Consider the following 13,512-nt stretch of genomic DNA (forward strand, 5'->3'; position numbering starts at 1 on the left):
TATGTTGGGATCACAAGTAAACATAGCAGTTAAACATATCTTGAATAGGTTTACCAATAAATATGGAAAGTAATCGCCCTCTTACTTTGTGAGTTTAGCGACGTATACTTAAGTAAATGAAACGTACATAAAACAATATTTGCTTAATTAAATGCATAGTCAATTGTCTTGTAGATAGATCAAAGGTTTATTTTTACAAAAACTCAAAAATTTCTGCAGAATCGATTGGAAAAATAAAAGTAAACAAAGCGTGAACTTTTATAAAACCGTAGAATGACGAAATAAAATGAATAATAGAAAAAAGAGGGAATGTTCTCGGAAAATTGAAGACATAATGATCATGGATTTCCGAGAATTTATTGTACTCGCTCTTTGTCGAGAGGAATTTCTTCATGCCTTAGTGTGGAGCAATAAGACGAGCGATCTGACTGATGAAGTTTAAGCAAGCTATTATTATTCAGCCCTCGTCCGTAATTGTTACTTGTAAAATACGCTAACAACGTTGGGCGCAAGATTTGTTTCTGTGAATCAATCTAGTTTGTTTGTACAATAAATTGAAACAAACAAGTATTAGTTCTGGCCTCTTTAAGCTAAATTACTGTTTACCTTAAACTGTTATCTGGCAAATGAAACGTATGACTTCGCTTAGTTTTTGCTGTATCAGTATTAACTTTCATATTTCTCATTTATATCGTATTCTGACCATTAAAATTAATATGAAACACTTAAAATTGAATCCCAGTTTTCCGAGTCGATGAAACATTACATCGCAGTAAGCTAGCGACGGATAGCCGCGGGGCGACGAATGCATTAATTTAATAGTCAGCCCAGCACTCTGCTCATTTCTTGATGACGTCATAAATACTAACAAGAACCTTACCGCTGTGAAATGGAATCGTACAATATTTCACTTTGCCATAGCTGTACATGTACATACATAGATACATACCTCGTATATATTTGTAATGGTTTTAAGGCTTGGCGGTTGGAGATATCGATCTGTGTAGAGTTTGGCAAGTAATATCAACTGCTGAATATGTCTTTGTATTGGTAGCCCTTTATCGAATATGGAAACTGTGAGTAAAACAGAAGAAATGTATGACGATAGGAATTTTATTAAATATTTTAATATAAATGCGGTCTGAGAACCAAGCTCAACAGACCCTGACTCTTTTCATTAACGAACGTGAAGCTCTAGATAAACTTTAAATCGTTTTTAGAGCTTGGTAAGTATTTTGAGAGATGATATCCTATACCTGAAATTACGGACAGCAACCTTACCCTATCTAATATTAATATACCAACTTCAGACAGATTTACCACCAGTAAACCTTGGCATAAATCTCACTCAAGTATAAACTATATGTATAGTATACTTAGAGTACATAAATTACGTAAGCTTCAGTATAAGGCTATTTAAATATACCGGTAGGTCAACAGGCGCCTTTGTATGAAAGCCCACACAACTGAAAGCAAGGGTAGGCTTGACTTTCTAAAGCTAAATTTTCGTTCCGTCATCTAAAACGACATGAATTCATAATTACCTTGTAAACGGTTTTCTTAACATCTTTGAAAAGACAATTCGGTTAATGAAAAGGTGAGGTGAGGAGTCATTTAAAATCTTTTTAAACATTGTATCGTTAAATTAAATAAGTACTCGAATTTAATCTATGTGAATGGACATTCACTGAATACATTAGGAAAACAAGACTTTAAAATTACTTACTTTACAAGAAGTTTTTGGGCAAGAGATACCTGTAGGTATACTTATAACAACTGACTTTGTACGTCTTAAAAGGTTTCCAAATAAAGTAGGACCCTAAGTAGGTATAAAGAATATTGACAGCTCCCGTGTTTAAGTTTGGAATTCAATTTCCTCTTTATGTTCTAAAATAATGTTCCGACGTTTGAGTGTTATTTTCTGTAGGTAGCTTTTATTTGATTTGGAGTGTAATGCTATTACTTTTTTGTCAGGCGCTTAGTAAAATGGCGCTAATAATAATTATAGTGCAGTGAAAACTTTAATAAGTACTTCAGTTACCATTGGTATCGACTACAAATTTTACTTGATCAACAAGATTCCTAACTTGTAAGAACTAATGGCCTGTAGAGGAAAGTTTCGCCGTATCGCTACAAGGGTCCAAATCGATGTCAATAAACCAAGGAAGAGTTTAATTTAAAACTTCTTGTCTTTAACTAAGTTGAGAAAAACGAGCGCTTTTCCTCTCCTTATTAATTTGTGCCGTGTCCGAAGAGCTTCACGGTCGATACTTTCCGATTTAAAACGTGCCCGTAGAATTCACGAATCACGAAGGTAGCTATCGGTACAAGAAATTACTTTCTGGAAACTTGTATAAAATGAAAGTTATTTTGAAATATACGATTTAAATACATCTACTACCAAAACTGACTTTATCATATCATATAATGCGTCTAAAATACAAAAAATAACACGTATTTTCGGGTGGTGATGGTTTTTCAAATTCGTATAGGTATAGAATCCCTTTGTGAAAAACAATTTTCTCTCTCTAAAACATATACCGTCACTATAACTGGATAAAATAATAACACTAGAGAAAAAAGCACTCAATTATTCCCCTAAGAAAAATAACGAAAATGAACTAACATAAAACAAACGTTACTAAATAAAGTGGCCTAGAAACAAAAACACGAAGCACTCACTTCGTACAAAAAATTCAATCAAAACTGTACGTTGATTTAATATTCCCGATAAGACCCACAAAAAGCCACAATCTGCGCGAAGAAAAACAAATCGTAACAGAATGAAACGAATCATACTCGGGGCTCCCACATCGCAAACACATATTCTCAATCCCCTAAGAGTTCAATATAAACAGTACTTTCAGTCCCACAGAGCTTTCTCGTCGATAAACTATTTTAGTGCTGTCTTTTAACCTTGGTTTCACTTCCTTTAAGTATTTTAAAGATGTACTAAACTAGGATATTTAATAAAATTGGTTTTTGTGGTGTAACAATTTAGGTATAAGTATAATTATTAGAACTTGAAACGGGATATTTACCTTTATTTATGTCTATGAGTTTCCGATATTTCGGCAGTGTTGCAAGCGCCATGATCACGGATGAACTAAAAATAAAAAACAAAAATAATTAGAAATAGAAGTACTACAAACAAATTAAATAATTACTGAAATGCTAGACGCCAGATGTTATGGCAAACAGAGATATCAAATCTGGATGTATATCAAAATTGAGACACTCCGTGCCAAAACAGACAATTTTAAAAACCGAGGAACTCAACTTGACCTATCGGCGAATCAAACCTCTTACAGTTTTTTATTTGTGACCACTCGACAACGACACAATCACAAACTTTCACATATAAAGTACAAAAAAACAAAACCTTTCTTTCTTTTCCATTACGGACCCGGTAAATACGATGACAGCCTACAATGGGGGTGGGAAAGGACAAATGTGCGCCATAAACCTGAGACATGATATATTCTTTGATGTCAACACAACGCCTTTGTGTTGTTATTTTCATTTGAGATGCGGAAATTTTTTATGTGCCTGATACTCCATTAGGGACCATTACAGAGTAAGGTTAACTAATTTATTATGTACTAATGTACAAATTACCATTATTTTTAGAGGTATCTTTGAAAAAATTATAACATTACATTACCTGATTAAAAGAGAATGTTGAATTGTAATTTCTATATTTATATCCTAAGCACTTCTACCTACGAGGATTACGTTATATTTATTAAAGATTGAAGTAACTGACTATCTGGCAACAACAAAACGTGATACAAAACGCGCAAAATAAGAAAGTAAAATTTTACCAACTAAAAAAAAATACATTTCTTCAAGCTTTTCTATTAAGCTATTGCTCTTTAATCTCAATTACAGAATGAGCAATGAGCAATCTACTATGGCAAGTCTACAAGGGCAAGTGTTCGGCGTCGGGTGGGCGGCAGCCGTCACCTCGGTCCCCGGCTCTCCGGCACCCCGGCGCCTCGACGCCGAGACGCCCCGCAAGGCCTACTACTACCTATGTACATATGTATTAAATTGAGCAAGTACACCAACCTCTCCTAAACTCTCAATTTTCAACCCTAACATTTTGCGATAGAGTTGATAATTTGATAAGTGATTTTGATTTGATAGTGTAGTTTGATGTGCTCGTGTACGTACAAAATTTATTAGCTTCTATTCAATTTCGACAACAAACATTAATCTCCAACGTGCCTATTATCAAACCGATGACGTAACGTTAATTACAAAATTAATCTGAACGAATTTACCACTTACCATTTAGCCGGAATGTTTTCTTATAAAATAAATATCTTTCATAGACTAAGACTAACATTAACTTAATAAAAATTGTTATCATATTCAACTTGTCAATGTTTAACAATCCACAGACTAAAAGAACATTGTATCAAAAGAATAAAAAAATATTATTGACACTGGCTAATTTTATAAGAATAAAAAATTTTACTGCCATTTACCAAAAAAGAAGAAATAATTAAAAAATATAACTAATGGCATCTGTGTGTTTTTAACGAAATATGGCCAGTAAATATTAGTAAAGTTTTTTTTTTAATTCTAAAAAGGTTTTAATACAAAATCGACATCGATATTTTTGAACACAAAGGTTTTTAACGAAATATGGCCAGTAAATATTAGTAAAGTTTTTTTTTAATTCTAAAAAGGTTTTAATACAAAATCGACATCGATATTTTTGAACACAAAGGTTTTTAACGAAATATGGCCAGTAAATATTAGTAAAGTTTTTTTTTAATTCTAAAAAGGTTTTAATACAAAATCGACATCGATATTTTTGAAATTATTATTAGTTATGAAAGTAAATAATTAAAATATTGCTTTCAATTAAAAATATTCAAACAAGCAATTGAACCCGCCAAGAAAATAACATCCAAATAATGGCAATGTTTATAGAAAAAAATATTGAACTGCCATTAAAATAAAAAGGAAGAAATAAATAAAAATAAAAGTTTTATGGCATCCTGATTATTTTATTGAAAAATTGCCAGTAACAGCCTATTTTTATTTATAAAAAGTTTTATATCAAGAGACATTTGAACTCATTTGTTGTTTATTAGAATTATTCTTTATTTATAATCTCGCAACATTCTTATGATGATAATAATTTTGGAATTATTAAAGTTATGTGACCCGGAAAAATAGTTCCGAGGACGGAAATTCGGTCGCGTGGTTGGGTCTTGGGTCGAAATTTTCAACACAAAGGAGTCCCTTGACGATTTTAATCTAAAATAGTACAGAATCTCGACCCTGAAACTGATATGCGACCCTTTATCCCACAGGGGAACAAGTATGGGAAGGCTCCATTCATCGTCATTAAAATATAAATGCTTTTATGTCTATTATTACTATCACAAATTGTTATATTCATTATGTCTATATTGTATTAATTATGTTGAGGATTTCCTGTTATAAACACATTAACTGGAATGTCCCATAGATCCAATTAAGTCTGTAGTATTTATTTCCTTACAAAATAAATAACATAAAACGTTCCCTTTATTTAAAAAAATGGGGAAAACCATATTCAGCAGAAGTCTTTCGCCTGTTGATGATAATGATTCGTTCGAATAGGAAGAAAAGTTAAATTTCTAACCTACTGAGTCATTGCGACCTTACTAGCTCACCTTTATTATAAACTTTTTGGAAGGAAGACCGACGTTCTAATTTCACCCTTCCAGAATCCTGTAATGCTGATGATACTCCTATGATATTATCATTGAACTGTTATAGGTAACAATCCTGAGCCTGTAGCCAAATGCCACTTTAGCGCTTGCCTACCGAGAGAATAGAAAAGTCAATGTATGAGGATGACACTGACAAGTATCAAAAATTTCAATCCCATAAAATTTACTTTTCTTTTTTTATGGAATAGGAGGCAAACGAGCAGACGGGTCACCTGGTGGTAAGCGATCAACGCCGCCCATGGACACCAGCATACCAGTGGAGTCACAGGTGTGTTGCTGGCCCTTAAAAAAGGAATAAGCTCTTTTTTTAAGGTCTTCTACTCTCTTTGTAGACAAGAGCTTAATGACACTTAGCTGGATGCGGATTAGTAATCTGATTATGCACTAAATACTCTATTTTCCTATAATATCAAAAGTTACGATAGATCACCACGTTGTATCTTTCTTTCACATCATAAAGCTCTTAACGATTCTTAAGTCTGGAAATAGTTACTTCGCTAGAGATTGTTCATAGATGTATAATAGGTACATAATTATAACGGAAAATGTAACATAATAAAATTATAAAAAAAAAGAATACAAAAAGGGAAAATGTCAATGAGTAAAAGCGAGAAATCTAAATGATCATGTTTCTACGAAATATCTAAACATTGTTTAAAAAACATTTTCCTCTCGGATTGAGGATGATGTCATCTTCATTTTGTTAAATGGTATGAATAGCCATCCTAATTATAATAAACTTCGTCTCCGTAGATCAGTCACTAAGACGGGTTATTTTTATATGGGTTATACAGCCTATGTTGTCCAGTAAAGATGCAGCTTTCACATAAAGCAAGAATTTTTGAAATTGATCCAGTAGTTTTTGTGTAAAAAGGTTACAAACATACAAACAAAATCACAAAATATGTTTCCTCGACATAAGTATGTTATGTCATGACGTGTGTACAAGGACATTTGTTACTAAATTGTTGTAGATATGCATTTTATGTACTATTTCCTTCCTACTACCGATACCTGCCTCATTGAGTGATCGCAAACACGACTGCCGGCTTCAGACTCGATATAAGAGTGTCGATTTTCAAAATTAACCACTACGGTATAGTGTTGCATCCAGTAATACACACGTCCATAGACACGCTTGGACATTTACCAGAGAGTTATTTTCATTGAAGGCGCTTTCTGTGAACCAAAGCTTCTGTTATAAGTGAAAAAAATTAATTTAAGAAACATGTAGATGATTTGCTATTAGCTGTAAGTCTATATTGTTGTTAAATTATGAGTAAATGATTGAACGAATAAATAAATAAAACAGTTATGTAAAAAATGCAATCTATTAACAGAATTATCTACCAATTAAGTTTTCGTCGATACGTTCTTTCTTAGAATAGATATTTTTGTCAAGCCTTTTTTTAAGGGGGAAAATCATCCAATTACTTCTCCCGCCTTGAGCGAGGCGAGAGGAAAGATGAAATGTTTTAGATGTACCTTTTAACATTTCTTGTTTGTGTGACGCAATTGAGGGTTTTACTAACGATTCATTCAAAACGACACTACAAAGATAAATCCGTAAATTGGTACTAAACATGGCTGCGACCATCATCCTTCATCTTTTCTTGAAATAATGACAAATATTTATACTAAATCATTACAAAGCAAAAACGTTAATATCCTACGTCACTCAAGGTACTTTGGTATTATATTTTTCAAGCCTTGAGTTATAAGTACTCGAATTGGTACTTTAAGGTAAAGCCCAAAAGATAAATTATCGTATAATTATGACGTGGTGCGGTATGAATTCGACGAAGCTTGAGGATAAACCGTAACTTCGGAGCGGACTTGAAAGAGAAATATTCTAAAAATTCCAATGCCTGGAGATGTACCACGTCAATCTCACAATTAAAATTATATTACTTAGACACTTTTAATTTGTAAAAACATATATTATTAACATAGAGATTCAGCGACCCCACAGTCAAACTATTAAAACGGTTTTGTGGGGCTTAGTATATTGTAATGTAATTTATATGGAAATTGAATAAATAAATAAATAATAATATAATTTTTTCTCATAAGAGTAGAATTATTTTTTGAATATCTAATGAATAAAATAACATTTTTGGTCGCACAAATTGGGGACGGATTAAGAGATGCTATCCTTACTTTGTAATTATGAAACTTATGTATCTTATTTCTGTATATTTTAATTAGATTCGCCTTTCAGGGTCTTGTGTTACTACAGGTACATACGAATCATTTAATAAGGTTCGTTGAATAAATAGTCAATGAATGTGATACAACAACAACAAATTAAGTACTACGTGAATCGATTATTATTTATCTACTCTACTTAGTCAATGTAAGTGTACTGTATCTGTTTTAAATATGTACATCTAGTGCCTAGTCAATTTAAGTACGGATTACAAATTCATAGGTTTGGTTCTAGATCAACCTGTTAATGTGTTTTGTAATTAAAGTTACAATTAGCACCCCTAAAATCTAGAAATTCTCTCTTAGAGGCAGGATATTCCCTACTAGTTCTCGTTGACCGTATAAAACGTCACTGTTTCAGTTTGGGCTGAAATGCTCTCGTGTGTCGACGGATGTCTGCGGATATCCGCTGGATATCCGGCTCGACGGTTGTCCGACAGCTACAGGTCACATTTACCAGCAAATTCTCGTAGAATTTTCGATTTTATGTATATTGGACCTTGCATATGTGCAGTGAATTGAATCCTGTTTGCATTAGTCGATTCAGTATTTAAAAACGATGATAAAACACGATGCTGTAGTTTTTCTCTTCTATACCTAATGGCAAAAGAAATAGGTTTTAAAATAAAACCATCCTGAGTGCCAGACAAAGTACAATTATTTTCTTTACAAAACGTTTTGACTTCCACGTAATTTTATACCTTATATAAAAAAGTAATTACTTTTCAGATCTCAATTAAGATTATCGAGAGATTAAATGTAAAATTCCTGTGAAGTCTCTTGAGTATTAAACTGAAACTTGAGCTCCAGTCCGCTCCCACCTTGAATTTCCTAGAGCGAAATAACCTTAACCTTAGGTGACCCAATTCGTCTGAATCGATTTTCCGAGATCCGCACTTTTCCAAGGACTTTTAACATCAATCTTCCGGCAATTAAAAAGTGGAATACTTTATCTATAAGCCTTACACAAAATGTCCAAGGTGAGCAAAGTATTATTGTATGTACTTTTTCGAATATTTTTGTTACATTGTCTATCTCTCTGAGGTTTGAAAGGTAATGATGCGTCATGATATGTGCAATGTGACGGTGTTTTGGGTGTCCATGGGCGGCGGCGATTGCTTACCATCAGGTGATCCGTCTACTCGTTTACCTACTTATACCATAAAAAACATTATGCTATGTTGTAGTAATTTTGGGCCATATTCAGAAACAAATAACCAAGTAACTTCGCTTAACTAGCTTCACGACTTAATAACCGAAGCAAACAGGCAATAAAACAGAATGAGTGTTGCCATAGCTGATGGATATTTGAGAATACACAAATATTGCAGTTTACTTTTAATTATATAAGCAAGGTTACCGACCCAAATCATACGAAACTAATGAACTGTTATTTTTACTTGTGTGTATTATGAATTTTAGAAACGCATTATATGGCCTTTTAGGCAAAATTAATATTAAATGTAACTGTAATTTAAATATAAGCATATGTAACCTCACGCCTGTCTCCCAAGGGGGTAGGCAAAGACAATGAAACGCCTTCAGTCAAGTAAATCACACAACTTTTTTCCCTGTATGAATTTATTTATAAAAATAATACAAAATAATTATATAACCTAACATAATAATTATATAGGTAACCATTGTATCTCTGCAGATATGCTGAAATTAATTATAACGTCTATATTTTGCTGAAAGGGTCAACGCGAAGGTCGTTTTCCTTAGCCAAAAGCCACAATGCTTAATGAACTGTGTACCTTCACTTCTTGATCTTCAGATAACCAATAATATCCTGTCATAAATTGTTGTAAAATTAGGAATACATGCGTGCGTCTTATATGTATAATGTAAGTATAATGCGTAAATGTGTGGTGTTTCATACTTACAAAAACCTCACCATCGACATGTATAATTACATTACTGGACAAAAATAAAAATGAGAAGATAAGCCCCTCTTTTATATTCATAATAAGTATTTCAGGTATACTTCCAGTACCCTTCAACTGAAGTGCTCTCAGTAAGGTATGAAAAGCTGGTAATTTAATACCGCGGAGGGACGCTTTGTAGAGAACCAGGGTTTTTGAGTTTCGTTTGGTAGCCCCCGAGGTTTATTAATCGATTGTATGTCCAGTTCTTTATGTTCTGTCTATGGATGCAAAACAAAGGTTTTCTTCTTTTAAATTGTTAAAATGACACGAAAACTGAAAATAATAAGGGCCTATTCACAATGTCTAGATAGCCGCTATGTCCCAGATAAAAAGAACGTAATTTGTATGAACTATCTGTCACATAAGTTTATTGGGTACTTATATGAAAGTGGTGAAACAAGCGCCTAGTGTTCTTTGATCAACTTGAACTTTTTAAAGATTGAAGCTAACCATCTTATAATTTTATTGTAACTTTCGTGAGACATATTAAATTAATTATTATAGATCCCACCCAAAACATAAATGTGAAAGGCTGCCAAGTTCGGTAATATTGGAATGCTTCGCCTATAAAAGAAGTGAGATCTATATAAGTACCAAGTTCCATACACAGACCTCAGTTAAAAATGATATAACAAGTTGGCAAGTTTTCACACACTTTGTTATAAACCTACTAAACAATATAAAATAATATTTAAAAATATAAAAATAGGAGCAATGAGTCAAGTATATAATTTTCTATTAAAACTTGCCAAGTTATATCATTTTTAACTGAGGTCTGTGTATGGAACTTGGTACTTATAGATCTCACTTCTTTTATAGGCGAAGCATTCCAATATTACCGAACTTGGCAGCCTTTCACATTTATGTTTTGGGTGGGATTTCATTTATTTTTGTAAGGTTTATTTTCTTTTTTTCTTATTTTACTTTACTTTGACTAAATACAAACCTTCGTGACGAATTTTAGGTCGGTGCGACCATTGGAAGATATAGATAATTTTTTTGTTTTAGTTCCTCAGGGGTATGAATTTACACCTTCATTATTTTTAAAACCGACTCACACTTGGCCATTTTCAGATTTTTTCCTTTACCTTGACCTAAAGACCTACCTCCATGCCAAATTTCAAGTCAATACGACCATTGGAAGTGGTCTAGGTTTTTGATGAGTGAGTGAGTGAGTGAGTCAGTCAGTCAGTCAGTGAGTGTATAGTAAAAAAAGCGATTTTCTGACGTCAATATCTCAAGACCTACAATAGGTACATTAATGAAATTTTGTATTTTAGATAAGTAAGTAGATCTCGACAGATACGAGAAATTTCATATGCGTAGATAAAATAGATTTTGAGTTATAGGTGGGTCGAACTTGGCCCGAAATGGTTCGTGTAATATAACCCACGGCCTGTGTGTCGGTTTTTTTGCTCGAACTTGGCGGACACACTGCCGTGTGTCTAGATATGTTATCGGCTTACTCACGTAACGGTTTGACGAGGAACTCGACTAGTTTCAAGCCATGCTAGAGGCTCATATTCATGAGCAGCATTCCGCGACACACTACGCGGCGATCAGTAGTAGCGCGACAATCGCAACCATCTTATGTAGAGAAGGCTCATGGTCAAGCAGTTAACTCAAACCGTTGATGATGGGAAGATAAGCAAAAACTGTTACAGGCTGATAATCATGAAGGTACTCATTAAACACCCTTTTTAGGGGAAAATCATCCAATAACTTCTCGCGCCGTAGGCGAGGCGTGTCAGACTCTTACTGACTAAAAACCACACTGTTCCTAATCCTGATTTTGAACCCAGAGCCCTGGTGAACCCGCTAGGTAGTTTGCAGCTCTGGATCAGAAATTCAACTTGCCATGCCCTTTCTCAACATAATTAGGAATGCTTAGATTAGCAATATCTCGATACAAATTGTACTTCATGACCGCTTACTATTACAACGAATACAAAAATCGAATATTACAATCAGACATCGTGACGTCATCCTATTTCTCTCCATAACCAAATTCGTCGCATAAAGCAGGATCCTTGGAAAATGGCCAGAACAACCCTTCGCCAAGGACTTTATTAGATTCGCACTCCGCCTTTATATTCCGACTTGTAAAGATTCCTTTGAAGATTGGATAAATAGGTACCTACCTCTATATCTTTTGTTAGATTTTTCCTCTAAAAAAGCGAAATTTTTATAACCTATATTTCTATGAATCTTTCTTAAATAGACCCTTTTCTTAACTGTCTTCTTAGTCAAGTGGTAAATCTCAGGTGGGGTCAAAATATTAGTAAGCTTTTCGGTTTTCGAAAATTCTCAGTGATGATTTAGGTATTATCATGATATATAAGTATTATTGCAATGATTAGTCATTGTATAGAAAGATCTAACATCTTTCTATATTTTACTAGTCTGAGTTCGTATACAACACTTACCTAGGTATCACAAAGCCGCCGTTTATTTTTTTAAGAGTAAATACAAGTAATAGTCAAACAATTACCAATAATAATTACAACAAGCATACAAGCAAACGTATGGAAAAAAAGGTTTCGAAACCTTAAACGTAAAAACCTTAAATTCACGTATTTAATAATAATTAAGTACATTTAAAGCATATTTCAATGCTTAATACTTCTTACACGTGGTAATATTATTTTTATAATCTACGAAGATAAACAATAAATATATTTGACAACCTGAGCCTCACACGATTAAATGTCTAAATAAATCGTAAATCGTATGATATTTACATAAGAAAAATACCTAAATAGGTAGATAGATATGTATCTAGTTGTATGTACCTACCTATTCTTTGCGTGTTACATTTTAATGACTAAAATAGAGCCTACAATAACTTTAAAAAAGATTTTTTTTTTGAAACACCACTATTTTACCAAACGAAAAATTCTCACATCTTAAATGTACGTAGGTAAACATGTTGCAGATTTACTTAGTCTGGCCATAAATACTGTTACACTTAAAAATAAAAAATATTACATTTGAATTTCGAATCTGTCATTTTTTTTATATTGTTTTCTCATTTTGGCGCCAATACATTGTACAATATTTTGCGATATTAAAATGGAGTGGGGTGAAAAGAACCGAATCACTGTGATTGCATTACACAAAGATAAAAGAAAAAAAAGTTACGCATATGTTAAGATTGTAAAAAGAAAAAAATTACGCTCGTGTATGTTCAGATTTACATAAACCATCTAATCTACGGTATAATCGGTTCTACGAGTGTAACGTCATTCTTTTCTAAGATAAGGTGCCGTTATAAAATTGAATGAACGTCAATACGCAGATGGCCGTCATCGGCTCGTTGAATGTGTAACGGTCAGTGAATTATTAAACAAAATGCAGTTGCAAAGGGGCCCGTGCCCACCGTGCACCCTGCACAGGTACAGACACGTGGTCCCCGCAAACCAGGTGACTCACTACACACCGCCAACCTACAAACACGACATTGATGGACATTCGCTCAACTATGATCCCCACTTTTCGCAAAACTATTTATTACTGAGATTCATCTCAAGGTTAATTCGTATGTTACTAAACTGTTCGCGAATTTGACATTTAAAGATTTGAGTAACGTAACTGTTTCGAAACTTCGTAACATATTTTTTCCGGTATTTACATACCGAAAA

Source organism: Spodoptera frugiperda, chromosome 15, assembly GCF_023101765.2.
Source record: "Spodoptera frugiperda isolate SF20-4 chromosome 15, AGI-APGP_CSIRO_Sfru_2.0, whole genome shotgun sequence".
Lineage (NCBI taxonomy): Eukaryota > Metazoa > Arthropoda > Insecta > Lepidoptera > Noctuidae > Spodoptera > Spodoptera frugiperda.